Source organism: Salvelinus fontinalis, chromosome 36 (assembly GCF_029448725.1).
Source record: "Salvelinus fontinalis isolate EN_2023a chromosome 36, ASM2944872v1, whole genome shotgun sequence".
Classification (NCBI taxonomy): domain Eukaryota; kingdom Metazoa; phylum Chordata; class Actinopteri; order Salmoniformes; family Salmonidae; genus Salvelinus; species Salvelinus fontinalis.
In genome coordinates this window covers 10,328,539-10,352,088 of record NC_074700.1, presented here as the reverse complement: position 1 = coordinate 10,352,088, position 23,550 = coordinate 10,328,539, and the positions used below count along the sequence as shown (strand labels likewise).

The following is a 23,550-nucleotide window of genomic DNA, read 5'->3' as shown; positions in this document are numbered from 1 at the left end:
ATTATCTTGCCTTGAAATAAAAGTATGTAAGTTGTAAATACTATGTACCTATGGGTTCTATTCCAACTTCCACACTAGCAGAAAAATTGGAACGATGCCCAATAAATGTGTTATTTCTAAGTGGTATGCTAGTATGGACATTGGAACAAACAAGCTATTACTTTAATTGATAGGAATCCTATTTGTCCTTTTGATGCCATTATTTAGCCTCTACACCTGCAACCACTGTTCAGCCTTCCATGCTCATCGTACTGTACTGTGCCAAGGACTTTTATTCCTCCCTCAATAGTGCCTTGCCACAAAAGTTAACCTCACCTAATTTGTCCTTGTTCAGTTTTTGGTCTCCATAGAAACTGTCCCATCAAGTCCATTCAAGCCAGAGTGGCAGCGAGGGAAAGACTATTGTCTGATCTCAAAGTGGTCTCATTTTAAATCGATTGTGAGTATGGCCTAAGTCTAACATAATTACAGTTAATTAGATAACTACTGAGGTGCTGTTGCAGTAGGTTAGGACAATGATACCCTGATGTAAGATTCAAAAGTTAAAAGGCACTTCTTCAACGTGTTCATATAGACTAGATAACAGGCATGTTGACCTAGTATTGTATCTTAAGAGACATACTGTCAGACTTGTCAGGCTTAAATAGAGTTGTTTAGCCTTTCACATATGAATTGATGCTTATTTGTCATGGTTCTTTATTCGAAGTGAACATGAAACATCATGCTTAAGCTCCTTTGAAACGTGTTGCCATATGAAGGTCCTAATTCAATCCACACCAGTGAAAAGGTTACCGCTATGTGACAAAAAGATGACATTTATATCATGTAGATGAATGAATCTGTGTTACACAGGGAAAACAAAATTGATTGCATTGGTCGTAGTGCAACAGCATTGATTGCCTTATGGTAGTGTAATGGAAATGTTATATTTGATTCAAAAATGAAAAATGTAAACTGAGAATAAGAGTAAATCCTAGCAGCCAGTCTTTTCTGACACCTCTCTCCATAATGTTCATATGCTGGGAAAGATTGCCTCGGCTCAAGGCATACCCTTTATTTCCAAATCACAATGCTTTATAAACAAAGAAACACAAACACACACATTTTAGGCTTTTTGAGGACAGTTAGCATTTTCACAGCCCGAGGTGTCGTGCATCAGATGCTGGAGTTATCTTGAAACAAGAAAGAAGTCAATCTAGTGTAAGAAACAGCTGAATGTGATAATTGCTTCAGGTTGCAAAGGGAGTCTCGAAAGTTCTGCCCATTACACTGTAACTCAGTCATCACTCTTTTGTTGTAAACCAGAGCCATTTTTATACAATCAGTATACTGAATTCACCATCTGGTAGTTTGCTTGTTTGCATTCTTTGAGGAATGTTTGACTCATTTCACACGAACGTGTTTCTTTTGTGGTGTGATCTAGTAGTCAGTCGGAAACAATGTGTCCGAATGGTGCAGTCCTTTCAATGGGTAGGTCCTGCCAGATGGCAATGTCAATACTCTGTTTACAAACGTAAATGATGGTATTTGGAGTGCCATGGAGTACGCCTTTCAGTATGCTTTGAAATGTAATAACAATCTTTTGCTGTGTAAAACTTATTTGTCCCTTTGGAATGATGACAATAGTGATGGTTATTATGTTGATGATCATGATGAACATGAATGAAGATGATGACAATGATTATGTGACGATGATGATGATGATTGGTCCTTCAAAATACACTATAGGTTGCATCCGTAAATATAGGCTTTACATTTACATTTAAGTCATTTAGCAGACGCTCTTATCCAGAGCGACTTACAAATTGGAAAGTTCATACATATTCATCCTGGTCCCCCCGTGGGAAATGAACCCACAACCCTGGCGTTGCAAGCGCCATGCTCTACCAACTGAGCCACACGGGACCACGCTTTACAACAGACTGGGAGAGGGTGGCAGGGAGAGGGTGGCAGGGCCAGTAACCGAAAGGTCGCTGGTTCAAATCCTTGAGCCTACTAGGTGAAAGATATGTCGATGTGCCCTGGAGCAAGCCACTTAACTGTAATTGCTCCTGTGAGTTGCTCGGGATAAGAGTGTCTGCTAAATGACTAAAATGTAAAATGAGACACACAACCAAACATTGAGAGCCACTCAGCCTCGCCTACAAATATCTGCACTGTGACGTGTTCTGCTCTGTGTCAGCGGACTTGAGACTACTGTGTTATGCGATACAGTTTATATCTGCTCTGTATAAGCAGCCTTGAGACTACTGTGTATGCATACAGTTTATATCTGCTCTGTATAAGCAGCCCTGAGACTACTGTGTATGCATACAGTTTATATCTGCTCTGTGCCAGCAGACTTGAGACTACTGTGTATGCATACAGTTTATATCTGCTCTGTATAAGCAGACTTGAGACTAATGTGTATGCATACAGTTTATATCTGCTCTGTGTCAGCAGACTTGAGACTACTGTGTATGCATACAGTTTATATCTGCTCTGTATAAGCAGACTTGAGACTACTGTGTATGCATACAGTTTATATCTGCTCTGTAAAAGCAGCCTTGAGACTACTGTGTATGCATACAGTTTATATCTGTCTGTATAAGCAGACTTGATACTACTGTCTATGCATACAGTTTATATCTACTCTGTATCAGCAGACTTGAGACTACTGTGTATGCATACAGTTTATAGCTGCTCTGTATAAGCAGCCTTGAGACTATTGTGTATGCATACAGTTTATATCTGCTCTGTATAAGCAGCCTTGAGACTACTGTGTATGCATACAGTTATATATGCTTTGTATAAGCAGCCTTGAGACTACTGTGTATGCATACAGTTTATATCTGCTCTGTATAAGCAGACTTGAGACTACTGTGTATGCATACCGTTTATATCTGCTCTGTATAAGCAGACTTGAGACTACTGTGTATGCATACAGATTCGGAAGGCGCATAAATGCGAATAGAAAAAAACTCCTCAGTTGAAAAAATGTATCTCCTCAAGTCCAGGCCTGACAATGATGCACTGTCCAAATCGCTCCCATTGATCCCCACTATTATAAACTATAATTCCACTTAATAAGTTGCCTTCATGGTCAACAAGATGGATTTGAAGCCTGAGAGTGTTGTCAACGTTGGGTGTAATTGCTCAGTACTGAACAATGGAGTCTATTTTGTTTTTATGGAAAACAATGACCCTTTCCCCCCCTATCCTCACCTCTTCTACTCTCTCTGTACCGTCGCACATTTTGGAGAGCGCCTGAATCCGGGTGAATTTAATGATTTGATGTTAACAGTAGAATGGGTCCTTAAGAGCCTCAGGAGATGGAAAAGGGAACATTTGGCTGGTGGAGCTGCTTGCCTCAGCACTTAGGAGCAGCACATTTTAAACACTCTGCTTTCACCCGGAATGGCCGACAAGAGGGACTGATGGGGGTGTGTTGACGTGGGGCACCTGGGGATTGTGCGGCCATTCATCACGTTAATGAGTCACGTCATTTATTTACCCCTAAACGCGGGAGTTTGTTTAGAAGTTCCACCCTGCTAACATGTATTTTTTCTGTAATGTTAGCTGAAGCTAATGATTTGTCCTAACAAAAACTAACGCTTGGGGAGTTGATATACAGTGAATGTGCATAGGCGTGTGGCTTGCATACAAGGTACATTTTGTGTGTGTGTGTTTGGTTTATGACAGCGGAACAATTAAGATGCACTTCTCAATCTTGGTTTCTGCGCAAAGTGAGCGGTGGAAGGTTACCACAGAATTAAAAGAAACATATTGACTGTTACATTTGGCAATACCAACCAGAGACACTGCTGTGGCCGTCTATCTTATTGTACTGTTTGTAATAGAAGTGTTTTTTAGGCCTGAGACGAAACACTGATGAGAAGGAGAGATTAGAATGAAGGGAGGATATTGGACAGCAGAAAACATTTTACTTGGGAATCCAAATCTGTGATATTACCATTTTGCGGGTGAGCGAATTTAAAGGAAGATGGACTGATAAATATATCAAAAGTTATTTACCCATTATAATTGGAAATGTCTGTCACACTGTAACTGCGTCTACCTTTATCAGCGGCAGGTATTGTATGGATGGCGAAATGCTGCATGTCAGCCACATCTTTAGATATATTCAGGCAACAGATATTTATTGTCGGGAAAATGTTCAGACGTCCAAGAGATCAAGTGAGTTGTGTAATATTTGACTAAGGTCAGCTTGTTAATCCTCGTTCACCCCATACTGTGTATGCACTTTCAACAAAACCATGATGAACATCTTCTCTCTTGAGAGACTTCAACTGAATCTGTCATTAAACTCAATGCTTGAGGTGACTCCAGTTGCTAATTACTAGTTGCTAATGACATGGAGCACTGGCATAGGCTGTTCATACTAGACTGAACAGAGCAGACTGAAACCCCTAGGCCCCTAGGCTCATCTGTTCAGACACTTTACAGCCTATGGCTGCCCGGCCCGGCCTTGTCAATCGGCCACTCCCTTCTCCCCATTGTCCCCACTCCCCGACTCCTGGGCTGTCACCCTCACTGTCCTGCCTGTCTGGGGTCCAAAGTGACACTCAGCATTGGCTAGATGAGCTCCACCCGGAGCCGCTCCGACGACGAAGCAGGACACTCTGCAGACGCCGTTGGGCCCTGAAGATGTCATGTTGTGACAGTGGCAGCTGTTTCAGAGCCGGGGAGGGTGATAGATAGGTGGCGGCAGTAGTGGACTTTCGTGTGTGTGTGTGTGTGTGTGTGTGTGTGTGTGTGTGTGTGTGTGTGTGTGTGTGTGTGTGTGTGTGTGTGTGTGTGTGTGTTTTTTTTTTTTTTTACTAAAATGAGATCCAGACACAGATCCGGGGAAAATGTCAAACAGTCTTGCTCTTACAAGCTGTGGTTTGTGTAAACAAGATATATTCTTGGAGATATTTGACTAGATTAGAAAATAGTAGGGGGTAACTCAGCCCTTCAACAACAGCAAAAAATCAACAAGAGCTAGACAAAATTGTCACGCCCTGACCATAGAGAGCTGTTTATTCTCTATTTTGGTTGGATAGGGGTGTGATTTAGGGTGGGTTATCTAGGGAAATTGTATATCTATGTTGGCCTGATAAGGTTCCCAATCAGAGGCAGCTGTTTATCGTTGTCTCTGATTGGGGATCCTATTTAGGTTTCCATTTCTCCATTGTATTTGTGGGATCTTGACTATGTGTCATGCCCTGACCTTAGTTATCTATGTTTTCTGTATTATTTTGGTCAGCTCAGGGTGTGACGAGGGTGGGTATGCTTGCTTTTGTTTTTGTTTTGTCTAGGGTTTTTGTAGATCATCTTTTTTTTTTGTAAGTATAGGTAATTGTAGGTCTATGGTGACTTGAATTGGTTCCCAATCAGAGGCAGCTGTTTATCATTGTCTCTGATTGGGGATCCTATTTAGGTTGCCATTTTCCCTTTTGGATTGGTGGGCTCTTGTCTATGTGTAGTTGCCTGTCAGCACTCGTTTTGTATAGCGTCACGTTCGTTTTGTAACTTTGTTCAGTGTTCGTTGTTCATTAAAAGAAGAATGTATGCATATCACGCTGTGCCTTGGTCTCCTCATTACAACGGACGTGACACTATGTTTGTGTGTAGTTGCTTTCTGCACTGCATGCAGCTTCACGTTTAGTTTTATTGTTTTTTGTGCTTTAAGTTTCTCTTCTAAATAAAAGGATGGAAACATACCACGCTGCATCTTGGTCCACTCATTTTAACAACCGTGACACAAATAGTTAACACTCTGTAGGAAGTGAAAACATACTTCACGTTAACATCTAAAATAATTTGAGGACCCATGTAGATATATATATATATATATATATACTGTACATACAGTTGAAGTCGGAAGTTTACATACACCTTAGCCAAATACATTTAAACTCAGTTTCTCACAATTCCTGACATTTAATCCTTGTAAAAATTCCCTGTCTTAGGTCAGTTAGGATCACCACTTTATTTTAGGAATATGAAATGTCAGAATAATAGTAGAGAGAAGGGTTATTTTCAGCTTTTATTTATTTCATCACATTCCCAGTGGGTCAGAAGTTTACATACACTCAATTAGTATTTGGTAGCATTGGCTTTAAATTGTTTAACTTGGGTCAAACATTTTGGCTAGCCTTCCAAAAGTTTCCCACAATAAGTTGGGTGAATTTTGCCCCATTCCCCCTGAAAGAGCTTGTGTAACTGAGTCAGGTTTGTAGGCCTCCTTGCTCGCACACGCTTTTTCAGTTCTGCCCACAAATTTTCTATATGATTGAAGTCAGGGCTATGTGACTTTGTTGTCCTTAAACCATTTTGCCACAACTCTGGAAGTATGCTTGGGGTCATTGGCCATTAAAAAGACCCATTTGCGACCAAGCTTTAACTTCCTGACTGATGTCTTGAGATGTTGCTTCAATATATCCACATAATTTTCCTTCCACATGATGCCATCTATTTTGTGAAGCGCACCAGTCCCCCCTGCAGCAAAGCACCCCCACAACATGATGCTACCACCCCGTGCTTCATGGTTGGGATGGTGTTCTTCGGCTTGCAAGCGTCCCCCTTTTTCCTCCAAACATAACGATGGTCATTATGGCCATTTTTGTTTCATCAGACCAGAGGACATTTCTACAAAAAGTACAATCTTTGTCCACATGTGCAGTTGCAAACCGTAGTCTGGCTTTTTTTTTTGTCGGTTTTGGAGCAGTGTCTTCTTCCTTGCTGAGCAGGCTTTCAGGTTATGTCCATATAGGACTCATTTTACTGTGGATATAGATACTTTTGTACCTGTTTCCTCCAGCATCATCACAAGGCCCTTTGCTGTTGTTCTTGAAATTATTTACTCTTTTCGCACCACAGTAAGGTCATCTCTAGGAGACAGAACGCGTCTCCTTCCTGAGTGGTATGACGGCTGTGTGGTCCCATGGTGTTTATACTTGAGTGATATTGCTTGTTCAGATGAACGTGGTACCTTCAGGCATTTATAAGTTGCTTCCAAGGATGAACCAGACTTGTGGAGGTCTACAATTGTTTTCTGAGGTCTTAGCTGATTTATTTTGACTTTCCCATGATGCCAAGCAAAGAGGCACTGAGTTTGAAGGCAGGCCTTGAAATCCATCCACAGGTAAACCTCCAATTGACTCAAATTATGTCAATTAGCCTATCAGAAGCTTCTAAAGCCATGACATCTTTTTCTGGAATTTTCCAAGCTGTTTAAAGGCACTGTCAATGTAGACTTAAACTTCTGACCCACTGGAATTGTGAAACAGAGAATTAAAAGTGAAATAATCTGTCTGTAATTGTTGGGAAAATTACTTGTGTCATGCACAAAGTAGATGTCCTAAACGACTTGCCTAAACTATAGTTTGTTAGCAAGACATTTGTGGAGTGGTTGAAAAACGTGTTTCAAAATGAGTTTTCAACCTAAGTGTATGTAAACTTCCGACATCAACTGTGTATATATATATATGTATCAGTACATATATATATATATATATATACAGTACCAGTCAAAAGTTTGGACACACCTACTCATTGCAGGGTTTCTTTATTTTCACTATTTTCTACGTTGTAGAACAATATTGAATACATCAAAACTATGAAATAACACATATAGAATAATTTAGTAGCCAAAAAAGTGATTACAAATAAAAAATATATTTTATATTTGAGATTCTTTAAAGTACCCACCCTTTAACTTGATGACAGCTTTGCACACTCTGGAATGCATTTCAATTAACAGGTGTGCCTTGTTCAAAGTTAATTTGTGGAATTTATTTCCTTCTTAATGCAATTGAGCGATTGAGCCAATCAGTTGTGTTGTGACAAGGTAGGGTTGGTAAACAGAAGATAGCCCTATTTGGTAAAATACCAAGTCCATATTATGGAAAGAACAGCTAAAATAAGCAAAGAGACATGACAGTCCATCATTACTTAAAAGGCATGAAGGTCAGTCAATACAAAAATGTCAAGAACTTTGAAAGTTTCTTCAAGTGCAGTTGCAAAAACCATCAAGCGCTATGATGAAACTGTCTCTCATTTGAACCGCCACAAGAAAGGAAGACCCATAGTTACCTCTGCTGCACAGGATAAGTTCATTAGAGCTACCAGCTTTAGAAATGTAGAATTCAAGGCACAATTAACCAGCATGGGTACCACAGCATTCTGCAGCAATACACCATCCCATCTGGTTTGCGCTTAGTGCGACTATCATTTGTTTTTCAACAGGACAATGACCCAAAACACACCTCTAGCTGTGTAAGGGCTATTTGACCAAGAAGGGTAATGATGGAGTGCTGGCCTCCACAATCATCAGACCTCAACCCAACTGAGATGGTTTGGGATGAGTTGGATCGCAGAGTGAAGGAAAAGCAGCCAACAAGTGCCCATCATATGTGGGAACTCCTTCAAGACTGTTGGAAAAGCATTCTGAGTGACTACTTCATGAAGATGGTTGAGAGAATGCAAAGAGTGTGCAAAGTTGAACCCGATCTAGCATCTCTGGAGAGACCTGAAAATAGCTGTGCAGCGACACTCCCTTTCCAACCTGACAGAGCGTGAGAGGATCTGCAGAGAAGAATGAAGAAACTCCCCAAATACAGATGTGCCAAGCTTGTACCATCATACCCAAGAAGACTCTAGGCTTTAATCCCTTCCAAAAGTGCTTCAATAAAGTACTGAGTAAGAGTTTAAAAATTATGAATAATTATGTAAATGTGATATTCAATTTATTTTATTTTATATACATTTGGAAACATTTCTAAAAACCTGTTTTTGCTTTGACATTATGGGGTATTGTGTGTAGATTGATGAAAAAAAAATAAGTCTGTAATGTAACAAAATGTGGAAAAAGTCAAGAGGCCTGAATACTTTCTGAATGCGCTGTATATATATTATACCTATTTAACCCCTTTTTTGGGCAGCAAAACGGAGAGCACCATCGTCTTTGTGAGAATCTCCCCTTTCCATAGTGGTGTCATGGTAGTTTGTAGCCCAAACGGTTTGGACGCTACAGACTGAAGTTGGCACATCAGCAGTACTAACTTCGGAACCTACAGTCATTTTTGTGAGAAGACCAAATTTCGAGATACACTGCTGGAGCTCGGCCATCTACAAATATCTGTAGCTTAAACTGACGGATTTTGATGGGGATTTTTTTATTATGTTACTTAGATTGACGTAACCAGACGTGTTTTGACTTCATGCAAACCCAAAACAACGTATCTAGCCCAGCCTACCACCCAAACAACACTACACTGTTGTTGTTACTGCACATTTCCCACCTGGTGATAGTGTCTATCTCTGACACCAATAGGCTCGTTCACACCATCTGCCAGTGAGGTGCACAGAGACACCCGAGTGCCAAGGGAACACTTTAAATGTGCCACTGCCATAATGCCTCTGTCCCCCTGTGCACTTCTACGTGTCATGAGTGAGTCTCTAGTTGAGGACACACTGTAGTAGGGGGCAAATGATGTGAGGACAAAGCAGGGATGCTGTTTGACATGAGTTGTGTGGACATCACCTGAGGATGTCTTCTCACACATAATACAGCCATGAGTTCCCACTTCCCACAGAGAACAGAGGATTGGATACCACTTCAATTCAAGTCAATTGAGACTAATTCAATTGAATCACTGTTATAAATCAGATATATCGCCTATGAAAAACTGAACTTGAAAAGAAATTGACAACATCGCACAGCCAGCTGGCAAAGAGATGGGCCAACGAAAGGAAAGATGTGAGCCTTACTTTACAGACATAATTGTTTCTTGGTCTAAATCAAAACGCTGTTAAGACTTTTTAAGTCTAGCATTAAATAACAATGACAGAAATTCACTGCATTGCTCAGCTACTTTGTAAAGTCACTGATAAACCGAGTAGTTTCAGTTTGATGGTAATTTCACCGCAGACAGTCTTTGAGGAGGGGATTCAATTCTGTCCTGACACATTTCTCTTAGAACAGCCTACTTGCACAAAACTTCACAACAAAGTCTGTGATTTCAGGGGTTGTTTCATGCTTCTGACGGTTTGATCGTCACTGTGTTTTCACATGCAATGGGGGAAAGAAAGAGTTTGTCTTTCTCAAGGTTCTTTTAGATACTCCCCCGTCTCCCATCCCCCTGCACAATTAATTTTATCTTTGGGGGTATTATCAAGAGGGAGCCTGGCAAAGCAGCATGACAGAAAATGGTAAAGAACCCGAGGCCTGGGGTGGGAATTAATCTGTTTGACAAGATCTCTCACAAACGATTTGCCTGGCTTTCGTTCAGTTGGATGTCGTCGCCACAACCCAGCGTATCTATGGGGCTGTGGATAAGCATGTTTCAACCATAATGCTGACAGAATCAAATCACGTTGGAATAAACAACGACAGAGCAGCACTGAGACTGAGATGGGGTTGGGAATGAATCCTAAACATTCATGTTTGAAAGTAAGAAAAATACATGAGCAGACTATTTAGCAGTGTGCCAAGGTTAAACGCTTTAACCTTGAGGCTTAGTATTTAGCAAGACCATGCCAACATCTTGAAGTGAGACAGCAGAGCAGAGCACCGATCAATCTTTTTGGAATCATGAAGGCACATTTTCCTAATTTCCAAGCCAACATAAGAGAATATGTATTAATATGGTGAAATGAATCAAAGCATTTCTTGAAGAAAAAAAGAACCCACAGAACATATTGGCCCTGTTCGTTTATACCGGCTCTTTCAGTACTTTCCAAACTGTTGATATCATCCCAGACGTTTGACGCATAATCCGGGATGCGGAAAATTAATCAAAGTAATGATTGAATAATTATATCAAGTGCAATTAATTAAACATGCCAATGAACTCATCTTGAACAGCTGTCCTAGCTTCCCCATTTAATCACTTGTGAGAATTACCAAACACATGGAGGACGCGGAGTGCATGCAATAATCTCCGCAAAGTGCATTGTTTACAACCAGTAATTAATACCATACTGTGTATTAGTGAGCAAAGTGACTGCTACACAGTCCTATAATTGTCCTAGAGAGAGTTGGGTTTGTTTTTCGCCAGTTGCCTCCGAGACTCCTCCTTAGATAGCAGGCAGTTTATTTCAGCACTTATTTTTTGGTTTACTCAATGTTGTCAACATACTGTATAGGCAGCGCTGCATCCCACAAAAGATTCATGTGATTACTGTATGTTTGGCGTATACTTTTGTGATAACTGCCTTGCATTAGCGTACGAGTACAGTAGTATGAACAGTAAACTGTCAAACCCTGTGCTACAAAAACTAGCTGCATCTCCGGGACATCCAATTCCCTGACCTCATCCCCTCTACACTAGATTGTCCACATATACAGCATCATTTGTTTTACAGTATGTCACTGCCCTGAAACCTGAAATCATTTCCAATGTTTTTTTCTTGAAGTAAGGGACTAGCTAAGTCCTAGAGTCAAACCCACATTCAGTCTATTTAAAACGTTGCCGTGACCATGCCAACCGAGTCTGCCGGGTTTTTGCTATGAGGTAATTTTGGGCATCACATATCCCGCTTTCATGGTCCGCCAAAGCCTGACAGTCACAGAAGACTGAGGGAAATGGTCTGTGGTTCTGACATATGGAGGATCTATCTGGAGCAGACTAGTGTCTGGTGGATGAATTAGGATTGACAGCTAATACAGTGATGTGAATCGTCACAAGTGGACTCTCTTGGGAACTACTTTGCAGCGGGGATTATGGAGGAGTATGTAGCTATGGCGACGATAATTTACAGGTCATCACTGATCGCAATGATACGTCTATGGGCTTTTCTTACAATTCGTAATATGCACCGGTGTCCAACAATGGCGACATTATAATCTTGATAATTACGTGCACTTATTTGAGTTTACATAAAAATGGCACCATTGTGATTAGAATATTAAATAATTGTGGGCTCCTGAATCCAAATTGTAATTAGCATATTCATTTAAATTCCAATATCTCACACAGTACATTGCATTGGGAATGATAACAATAGGGCACAATGGAGATATTACAGTAATTAAAATAAGCTTAGTGTGAACTATGTGACTGCTCTGTCAAGAGTGTCTAACTACATGATAAAACGCAGAATTAAGTGTGTCAACTGATATGAGTGACATGCACAATACTAGTCAGGGACAAAAAATATTGGCATTTTCTATATTTGAATGATTTGTTGGCCATGCATACTTGATGTAGTACACCCATTAATTTGACATGAAGGTGAAACGCTTCCTGTTTTGTCTGGAACCTTAATATTTTCGTTCCTATGAAGTTACTCTCCTCCAGGTCAAATAAGACTGATAGAAACTAAAATAAATATTCCAGAGACACTGAACGATGCCTCTCAAGCAGTGTTAATGGTATTTAGCCTTATCTGGGATTGGTTTGTTTATACCCCGCTTGAAAAACACCAAACACTTTTTGTCTCCTTTTGAGAGCATCTCAATTAACTCTTCCGACAAGAAAGTGATGAATTAAGACTCTGCTATTCAATCAACACATGCCCACAGCATGGGCATTAGGCTTCTCATGGGCCATGCTAATGTTGCTAGCTTTGAAAGCAAACAGCCCGTTGTTGTCCTCGGACTGTATTGCAGATTGAATTATGATGGTGTGTACAACCAATTACTTCAAATGACGTCGTAGAGGTATTCCAATGTGATGCTTTGATGGGAAGGAGAATCCACAAGGTGAAAATTAAAAACCATCTCAAAGGCTGTGTCACTACAAAGAAACCTTTGAAACCATTGTTGTCAACAACAAAAAATATGACTCGGCCTGCTGTAGTCACCCTGGTGGACTCACTCAATACCTTTGAGCAAAATGGAATATTGATTGGCCCAAAAATGAATTCAAAGCCTCAATAAATATCCCTTCTTGTTGTGAGGGAAATATATACTGGCTTTGATCGTTTTATTGTTAACCCTGATGGGTGGCTCTTAAAAAATCGATTTCCCTACCAAGTTATTGCTCTTTTTTCTGTGTTTAGCTAAATAAGCTGTTAGACCGGCAGATACTCTGGCCAGCTAAAAGGTTGTTGTTGACTCTGCTTCAGAACAAGGATGGCAATAAATTGACATTGTGAAGTTCTTTGGCTGTGAGGTCGTGCAAGGCTTTTAAAGGATTTCTAGGCGCATCGATAGCAATTATATTTAAATGACCCAGATATGTCAATTTTTTTAGATGACAGTTGGCGTGACTGTTCAAATGCACCCATTAGCTGTTTTGATGGTATTTTGACTTTAAATTATTTATTTATTACAGCATATATAGACATACGACTATCTGAAAATTGCCTTGCTATGTGATAGTGATTCGTGGCCATTTTTAGGGTCATCATTTTTAGGGTCATATTTAAGTGGTTTGTATGACAGTTGGATGTGGATGGACTAGGAGCGTTCTGTTTGTGTACATAGAATACATTTTTATTGGTTTGTATGACGGTTGGATAAGGATGAACTAGGGGCCTTCTGTTACTGTACATGTTCTAGCATGGGAACATTAATCTTGCGTGTTATTTAATAGATTGACTGAAACAACTCTCTAACATGGCATTATAATGTCCCCAATACCCACTGAGTTGTTTGTATGGATATGGCTGAACTAACAACAATGCATTGCACACACGTCTAGATGGGAGAGGCTTTACAGACACGCCTGGTGCCCAAATTGATGACGTACAGAGCATTCGGAAAGTATTCAGACCCCTTAACTTTTTCCACATTTTGTTACGTTACAGCCTTATTCTAAAATTGATGAAATATATATATATATATTTTAAACATTTATGCCAATTTATTACAAATAAAAACAGAAATACCTTATTTACATAAGTTTTCATACACTTTGCTATGAGATTCTAAATTGAGCTCAGGTGCATCCCGGAGTCACCTCTTCACTGTTGATGTTGAGACTGGTGTTTTGCAGGTACTATTTAATGAAGCTGCCAGTTGAGGACTTGCGAGGCATCTGTTTCTCAAAGTAGACACTCTAATGTACTTGTCCTCTTGCTCTGTTGTGCACCGGGGCCTCCCACTCCTTTCTATTCTGGTTAGAGCCAGTTTGCGCTGTTCTGTGAAGGGAGTAGTGTCACGTCTGCTCCCGTTCTTCCCCACCTGGTGCTTGAGGGAGCCAGGCTGCCCTGCATCACGCACTCCTATCATCTATTACGCATACCTGCCTTCCCTCGTCACGCGCATCAGTGATATTGGACTCACCTGGACTCACTCATCACCTGTTATTACCTCCCCTATATTTGTCAGTTCCCCAGCTCTGTTCCCCGCTTCGGCATTGATTGTTTTTTGTTTTTGTTTTATTGTATGCTGACGCTGTTCCTGTCTCGTTCCATGTCCGTTTCTAATTAAATGTTTGACTACCTGCTTCGTCTCTCCAGTGTCAACTCATGTGACAAGTAGTACACAGAGTTGTACGAGATATTCAGTTGCATGGCAATTTCTGCATGGAATAGCCTTCATTTCTCAGAACAAGAATATACTGATGAGTTTCAGAAGAAAGTTATTTGTTTCTGGCCATTTTGAGCCTGTAATCGAACACACAAATGCTGACGCTCCAGATACTCAACTAGTCTAAAGAAGGACAGTTTTATTGCTTCTTTAATCAGAACCACAGTTTTCAGCTGTGCTAACATAATTGCAAAATGGTTTTCTAATGATCAATTAGCCTTTTAAAATTATAAACTTGGATTAGCTACCACAATGTGTCATTGGAACACAGGAGTGATGGTTGCTGATAATGGGCCTCTGTACACCTATGTAGATATTCCATAAAAAAACTGCCATTTCCAGCTACAATAGTCAATTACGTTTCCAGCTACAAACAACAATAACTATGTCTACACTGTATTTCTGATCGATTTGATGTTATTTTAAATGGACAAAAAATGTGCTTTTCTTTAAAAAACAAGGACATTTCTCAGTGACCCCAAACATTTGAACGGTAGTGTGTATATATATATATATATTTTATACATTTGCAACAATTTCTAAAAACCTGTTTTTGCTTTGTCATTTTGGGGTATTGTGTGTAAATTGATGAGGTAAAAAAAAGAATCAATTTTAGAATAAGGCTGTAACGTAACATGGGGAAAAAGTCAAGGGGTCTGAATACTTTCCGAATGCACTGTATGCCGCGCAGCCAGAGTCGAATGGAGACGAACGGAGACGAACTGATTCGATTCAGTCAGTTCAGTCAGTCAGTCAGTTAGTCAGTTGTACTTATGAGCCCTTCAGCCCTTCTAAACTTCAGCGAGGATTAGAAACCTGTCTGCTGAAGTTGGGACTTGTTCAGAATCATTCCGTTTTTATCTGAGAATTTACATTTTTTTACAAAAATGTATATGTTAATCCTGTAGTTTTACATTTTTTTTTGTGAAAATCACTACTATAAATGTGCTTTAGCTGTCACCCTGGCCTGATATTGGCTACACTATCTAGCTACTTCCCTCTCCTTACCATGGCAAGCGGGAGCAAAGGATACTGTGCCCTGTGTTGTTGTGTTGCAGGGTTGCAGCACAATCTATCCCCATTGAGCAGTGGAGACTGTGTCACGTGACATCCAGATGGTTACTAGTACCAAACAATAATATAAGTTATTTCTCGTGTAGGCATGTTATCCTACTCAAAATAAAATAAAGTTGAACGGAACAAATTGGCCACTTTAGCTCCATGTGATACAGCTGCCCGGTGGGAAGCACGAACCTCTTCGCCCAAACATATTGCTTCGCTCTGGGACACTGGGACACCGGGGCTGAGGACAACAAGAACCTCGATACAACAGTGATGCGCTTGTCATTCGCAACGGCTTGTCGTTAGCTAATTGGAATGTCACGGTGCCACCCAGATGGTGACCAATACTATAAGTTATTTCTCCATCGCCCATCAAAATAAACATTACTTTCTTGTTTAACTAGCGCCATGCTGCTGTTGTTGCCAGCTAGCCAGCATAAACTAGCTTGCTGGGAAGGGCTAATCAAGACGACTGAACTGACTGAACCGAATCCATTCATCTCCACTTGACTCAGCTACACGACATATGTCCTCGATTTGGGCACCAGGCGTATAGCCTCTCCTCTGTACATCCAGGCTGTATCACATCCGGTCGTGATTGGGAGTCCCATAGGGTGGCGCACAATTGGCCCAGTGTCGTCCAGGTTTGGCCGGGGTAGGCCGTCATTGTAAATAAGAATTTGTTCTTAACTGACTTGCCAAGTTAAATAAAGGTTATTTTAAATTTACTGAAACAACTATGTAACATGGGATTATAATCCCCTCAATACCCAACTAGTATGCTTTTGGTCGTCACTATATAATGGAGTTCAAGGTGAGCAGATTATTTGGTGGCAGTTTAAGTCATTCTCTAAACTAACAGTGTTTCATCTCCCACTTGTAAGCATGTTATCTGTTGTGCAACCATTTTCTTCACTCCCCTTTCCATCTCTAAGTCACCCTCTCGCTCTTTTCTCTCTTCCTTCATTCCTTCCTTCCCTCCCTCCCTTTGTCAGTGTACAAGTCACACCCGAGCCATCCATCCAAACCCCTAGACCATGAAATTAGCTTAAGACATAAAGTGGTGAATGACACAGGTGTGGATACAAATGAGAACATCCAATGGAAGAAGTGCAGATTCGAGATGTGCGACACTATAGTGGTTAAGACATTTAGAATTACATGTCACAGCTTACTTATTCTTTTATTTTGTGCCTAGTCTTTTGGGGGCTGATGTGTAATGTGTATTCCAGAAGCTAATGCTAGCTTGGTATTAGCACACGCCGCAGAGCTCAAGGTAATTCTTGTGAGAAACTCATATTCCCAACGAAAACTTTTAAAGTCGTTTAAGCTTGTCCGCAATTCTTCTATGCGCGGTATAAATTCTGACGCTTCTCGTCCTCTATCCCTTTTTAACGTGTTCAGATATTCAAATATTCTATTCACCTCCTTCTTTAATAATTGTCTCCCGTGTACAACTAAGATTTGGAACACGACAAGCCCCGGGGGAATCATGGCGGCTATTGTTTGCGACAAAGCATGTTAATGTACCTGCGGAGCGTCTTGACTGACATCGATGTAAACAAGTCCTGTGATAGTAGGGATGATGAAAACATCTATTGTGTGTTCTGACTGTGTGGTTCTGGGATGCATGACATGGACTGGGCTTGATTGTCGGCACGATAAGCAATTTAATAATGTGAGAGTTGTTGAGAGAGAGCGATAGAGTCAGAGCCCTGTTAATATCCACAGTCAGTTGGTTTTGTCACAAAGGGGACTCGAGTGAATGTGCCAAATGAAAGGCAGACATTTCATGAGATGAGAGAGTGACATTTATACAGCAGGCCTTTTATAAGATATTCTAATTTAACGTAGATTCAGTGACATACAGTAGATGCTTTGCCCCTTTGGCCAAAGTCGTGCAATAAGCCAGGGGCAACAAATCAAGGAGATGTGAGAAAATACTGGTACCATCTGTGTATTTCATTGTTCTATGCCCATTACTTTAAAACTGTGCAGGTAGGAGTACAGATTAAGCAAAAATGTTGTTGTTTTTGTTGAAATCAATGAAAATGGTCAGCATTAAATGGAAATGTATAGATTGTAACGTAAACTCACCCCATTCCGTACAAATGTGCGTAACCGCGACATTCAAACGAGGCTACAAAGAAAACTAATGGGACTGTATCGACTGTGTTGACGTCAAAATCGGGGGTGTGAACTAGGTTTCTATTCAAGCGTTGATCGACATGGTAATGGCTCTATAGTATTGGAGAAAAGTTGAAAAAACTGACCCTCCGTTACATCCTGACGTGTCATGTCGTAACGTACAGCACGCATAAAGCAACTATTTCTGTCTTACAATCTCTCTCCACCAGGTGTAGCACTTCTCTCATCGTTTAAAAACAAGAAATGGACAGTGACGGGGGTAAGGGGGGATACCTAGTTATTTTTTTCGTCATCATTGCATGCAATCATCATTCTCAAAGTCGCTGTTTATTTCTAAGATCACTTTAGCACCGCCCTAAAAACCCGATTCATATTCGACACAAACCTTCAAATAGGTATGTAATGACACATTATATAAACTCGTTATAGTGTTTTATTTACATTTTAGAGGCGATAAGCTGATAAGTTGGACAGATCGAGTGACAAAAGCAATTTTCCCACACAACATCTGTCCTTCTCACTAAAACGCATTAGTTCCGCTTCCCCACCCGCCATTTTTAAAAAGAGGAGCTCATTGCCTTCTTGAATTATACAGAAACGGGCAGCGTGAAGGTCTCGGCATGAATTCTGTTGGAAAGGGGAGAAATTGTGCTTTACAATGGTATTGAAATTACAGTTGATCTGGAAGTATTACGTTTTTGGGGCGCTAAAATAAGGTCAATTGTACGGACCAAGGCGATGTACGAGTTTACGTTAGGCCTACTGTGTTGTTTTGACTTGTTGGAAAAACTCCACCTCTAGAGAGAGAAGGGATACATCACAGCTCAAAAATGTTATTGACTATTGGCATTTGTCATCATAGGCATTGACTCCATTCTTTCCGTTACATCCTTCTCCATGATGGGCAAAGGTTTGCTGTCATCTATTTTCCTTCAAAAACCCTTTGAGTTCCATTATAGCCATATTCAAAATGTGTCGTCCAATTACCCAATCTCGACAAAAGGGAACCGCATGTTAAAAGGGGAAAGTAAAAGAGGTACATGCAAAGTGTGAAGGTATCTCTTTTGATTGATGGGACCTTTTTTGGTGTGTGAAGGGGAGAGTCGAGAGTGTGTCCACCGATTAATGATCCTTGGCGTTTTTGAATGATTACTAGCGGATTTGTCTCGACACTGAGAAGTGAGTGTGGAATTGAAAAGCTAATCAATTGCTCCTTTGCTTGGGCAAATGATGGACTAATGATTACCTGCTATAATGTGATGCTGCCATCCTCTACATATGGATTCGCCTGCTGTGGAGACTTTGTAGAATTAATATGAAAACATTGTGAAGAAGCAATACCCCACCACTAAAGCAAAAAACGCTTGGCATAAACCAATGAATCCCTTTTTACTGGCTTGTTCATGTGACAACAATATGTAATAAAGGTGTTATGCATGACTTTTCAACAAATGTATAATATTTGGAAATACAAAGATCCCAAATCACCAATACATGCATGAATGCAATAGCAAACATACCAGCACTCTCTAGTGCAAACAAGACTATTGGCCTTCACAATTCAGTGTAGAGTATTCATTGAACTAGCAGTATGTATGAGTACCTATGAAACGTGTTGGCCATAACATAAATCTGCTCAATTAGTCTGTCCGGGGTGAGTTGGATGTAAATAACTGGTAAAATGTCCATCCCGCCTAACCAATTAAATTTGGGCGACATTGGCTGTTTGAGTTACAGTGGAATGATGGGTTACTAGGCGACAGTGACTTAATAACTATCTACCCTGTTTGAGTTACAATGGAATAATGGGTTACTAGAGAACCGTCTTCAGATATAAAGCTGACAGTTGTATAGTGTTGTACAGTACAGTATAGAAGTACAATGTAAATGTGGATCCTAATGAGGTTATTCTGTCAATACGATGCTGAATTATGAATAACAATCTGGCCACACCACTGTGGTGAATTGATTGCTTTTATTTAGTATCCCCTGCAAAATATTATATTGTACATCCTGTAAAAGGTTTTTTATTTCTCTCTCGGACAAAACATGTCAAAGTCCATCACATGCTTGCTTGCACATATGCGCACACACACACACACACACACACACACACACACACACACACACACACACACACACACACACACACACACACACACACACACACACACACACACACACACACACACACACACACACACACACACACACACACACACACACACACACACACACACACTAATTGAAACACAAGCACTTGAGGGATGCCCAGGGTCAAGAGGTGTTCAAGGCGTGCTTGGCAAAAATCATGACACCAGCAAATATGTCATGACGTTCTCTTTATTTACATGCAAGTTGCTGTCTCAGCCTGTTCCATATTGTGGTAATTTCCCATTTGAATGTCATAACGGTTATTGCAGTCGTTGAAGCGAACATTAACCAGCCTTCTCTCTTTTTGCCCTTTTTTAAAAACAATCTATCTTCTCTCTCATATGAACCTTTTGTCACTATCTTTCAACGCTTGTCTGCTTGTCTGTCTGCTTGTCTGTCTGTCTGTTTATTTTTCTCTACATATCTCCCTTTTCTCCCTCTCCACTATAAAATCATCCTCTCACTGTTTCTCCACTGACATAACTATCTCTGCCAACATTTCTATATCTCTCCAACTCTTAGAATCATCCGCTCTCTTCAAACTCAGTATATTTCCTTTTCTCCCTCGCTCTGTCTATCAACCTCTCTTCCCCTTTTTCTCCTTGACATTAATGGTGAAATGGGGAGAGCTACTTGTTGTTCTCTCCATCTTTTCTTAACCGTAGGGGAAAACGCTGGCAAAGTTCCCTCTGGATAGCTCTGTAAAATGGGTGCTTTGACATTTCCTCCCCGAGATGGGCCGGCATATTATATCACAAATAATTGGAGTATATTACAGATATGACATGCTGATGGCAGGGTGGATTCAACCCCTCACATCTGCCTCTGCCAAGCTTGTACACAAAGCTTGCATTTTGTTACAGGCACGGCTCTACACTATACTCAGAGAGGCCTCCTTTCTCTGCTCTCTCTGCCTTACTCTCGTTCTGTAATCAACAGTGATTCATCTCTGACACGTCTTCTTAGGATGGTACAGTATTCAACAGGGGCCACTTTGAAGCCAAGTTGTTTTTTTTGTGGGAATGACATAGCCAAGCTAAGAAAGACGGATACAGAAAATAAGCTGTTTCTCAGAATTGGGGCCTATGACGTTAGTTGAGGCGATGTTGGTTGAGTAGGCCTGTGTCATCATGAACAATGGGTCACATCCAGACAACCTCAATAAGACCCTACACCCTAGATTAGACTCTACTGTACATCTGAAAGGACTAGAAAGGTATAAACAAATTCCACCTCTGATTAGCCTATCAAAGGGCAAGGGAGAGTTAATGCTATATTATTTCCAGTGTGATATGTACATGTGCATATAGGGCGTAGAGGTTAGGGATTGTTTTTGGACCAGGTAATTGTTTCCTAAATAAAAAGACTTCAGCTATCAGGGACCTCTGAGTATGTCAGTTTGTTATCATCAGTTGACAATCTGACCGTGGGAGTTCAAACAAATGTGACAAGATGAGTCCTTCTTTAAGCATGCTACAAACATGGGAATTGTTTGCATCGTCCCTCTCTTAAACTGATCCAAGACCAGTCTCATGAAATGTTTACTTCCATCAACTAGTGTAGTTTGTACAAAAATAGTGGCTAACTTACAGCATCACTTACAGCACACAACATTCTAGTAGGAACTACATCATCCAAAAGGCCATAAAAGGGAAACAGATCAATATGTTGCAAAGAACCGTCAGATAATCTATTCGTCTTTCTACGGTACAGTTCACTCAACTTTTGAACTAAACTTTAATATAAACCTTTCTACACACAAGTGAATTTGTCCCAATACTTTTGGTCTCCTAAAATGGGAGGACTATGTACAAAAAGTGCTGTAATTTCTAAACAAAGTACCATCAACTTAAAACTGATCATCTGCACTTCATTTCGAATCCAATGTGCTGGAGTACAGAGCCAAAACAACAAAAAATGTGTCACTGTTCCAATGTTTTTAGAGCTAGATGTATATACAGTACATATCACCATCACTAAAGGAGACTGAAATAGTGGACAATGTTAAAGTAAGGTATTATGGTTTGTAGAAACAGCTGCCGTTTTGGTATCAATTACTGCTACAGTGATGGAAGCACATCCAGTCACAGAGGTAGGTTTACATCAGTCATAATACTCAGTGTGTGTATTATGAGTACTCTGTCACTCGATTCTATCTATCAGCAATGTTTGGTATTATAAAGTACATCTTTATAATAGTGTAAATGCTAGTCACACGAGCCTCCGCAATGTTGAGTCATTCGGGAATGTTTTTAGATACACACCAGTAATTCAAAGTGATTATCGTTAATATCATTCATATTGGAAGACATTTCAGTGCAGCCTGCTGAAATATTCTCATATCCGGCGGGGCTGGCGCAGCCACTTTCACAGCGACGACAGCAATATTGCGTGTGCTTTGAGTTTATGCAAAGCGCACCATCTCCCTTCGACAGTGCTCAGTCAGAGAGACCGTGGCAAATATCATTAAATGCTCTGCTAACATTTCTCTCTCTCTCTCTTTCTTACCCTTCCCCTTTTTTGCTGGCTATCACTCTGCGGCAGTGCACAGGGGAGAGAGTACATTGATCAGCCAAAGTGAGCAACCATTTCACTGGGTGAGTCTCCGAGGTGACTCCGCCTCTGAATGGGAATTGCTCATTTCACCTGGGTGCCTTGCTTAGTGGGGCTAACGGGGAGTCACACCAGGAGGGAGTAGAAGCCGGGGCCAGGGCCCACGGTCAGGGCTTGGCAGGTGGGAGATAAGAGCTTAGGGGCCACTCCTCGACCCGGTAGTGCTACTAGAGCTCCCCCTCTCTCTCCATTGCTGTCTTACTGGCTTGCGCCATGCTCTCTCCCTCCTTCTCACTCTATCTCAGTTGCTCACGAGCACACACTGCTACATTCTCTCTCATTCTCCCTCGCACTGTCTCGGCTTCCCTACACATATGTGAGAGACTAATAATACATTTGGCGTTCTAGTGAGTCAGCCTTCCGTTCGCAGGCTAAAATAAAAGTAAAACATGGGGCCTTTATTGAGTTTGAAATCACTAACAGTGGACATCCCAGTACAAATATTCAGCACAACACTAGTTGCCCTGCTAATGTACCATGTGTCCACAATACGCACTAACATGATATCCAAAGCAGATGTTTAGACAGCAATTTATAAAGGCAATTAAAACATTTTGCAATTTTAGACAACCAGCTATTTTTACGTAGCTTTGTTACACAAAGTTATAGTGTTGTAATGTTTTTCAAATCAAATTTAATTTGTCACATGCGCTGAATACTATAGATGTAGACATTACCGTGAAAAGCTTACTTACAAGCCCTTAACCAACAATGCAGTTCAAAAAATAGAGTTAAGAAAATATTTACCAAGTAAACTAAAGTAAAAAATGTAAATGTGGTTAATTGATCAGCAGTCTTATGGCTTGGGATAGAAGCTGTTAAGGAGCCTTTTGGTCCTAGACTTGGCACTCCGGTACATAGCAATTCATATATTGTTATTTTCAACAAGGATTTAGTAAACCATTAACAAAGCTTTGGAACAATCTTAACAATAAATTGCAACATAATGAACCAACTTCGCTGCCAGTGTTAATTCAAAATGTCCTAAACATGTGTGGCCTTAACATGCATCCCTGCTGCACACCTAATTCTTCACAAGTCCACCACGCAATCCAGCCGGTCACTTAATTTCCCTACTTCATTCTCCATGTGTTGCAAATACATCCTCC

The 23,550-nt window shown here is 40.6% G+C and overlaps 1 protein-coding gene across 50 annotated transcripts in view; it reads right to left on the bottom strand.

Moving 5' to 3' along the window:
* The window catches only part of LOC129835195 (receptor-type tyrosine-protein phosphatase delta-like), a 678,254-nt gene that overhangs the window by 352,390 nt on the left and 302,314 nt on the right, over positions 1–23,550 (bottom strand). The window lies entirely within an intron of this gene.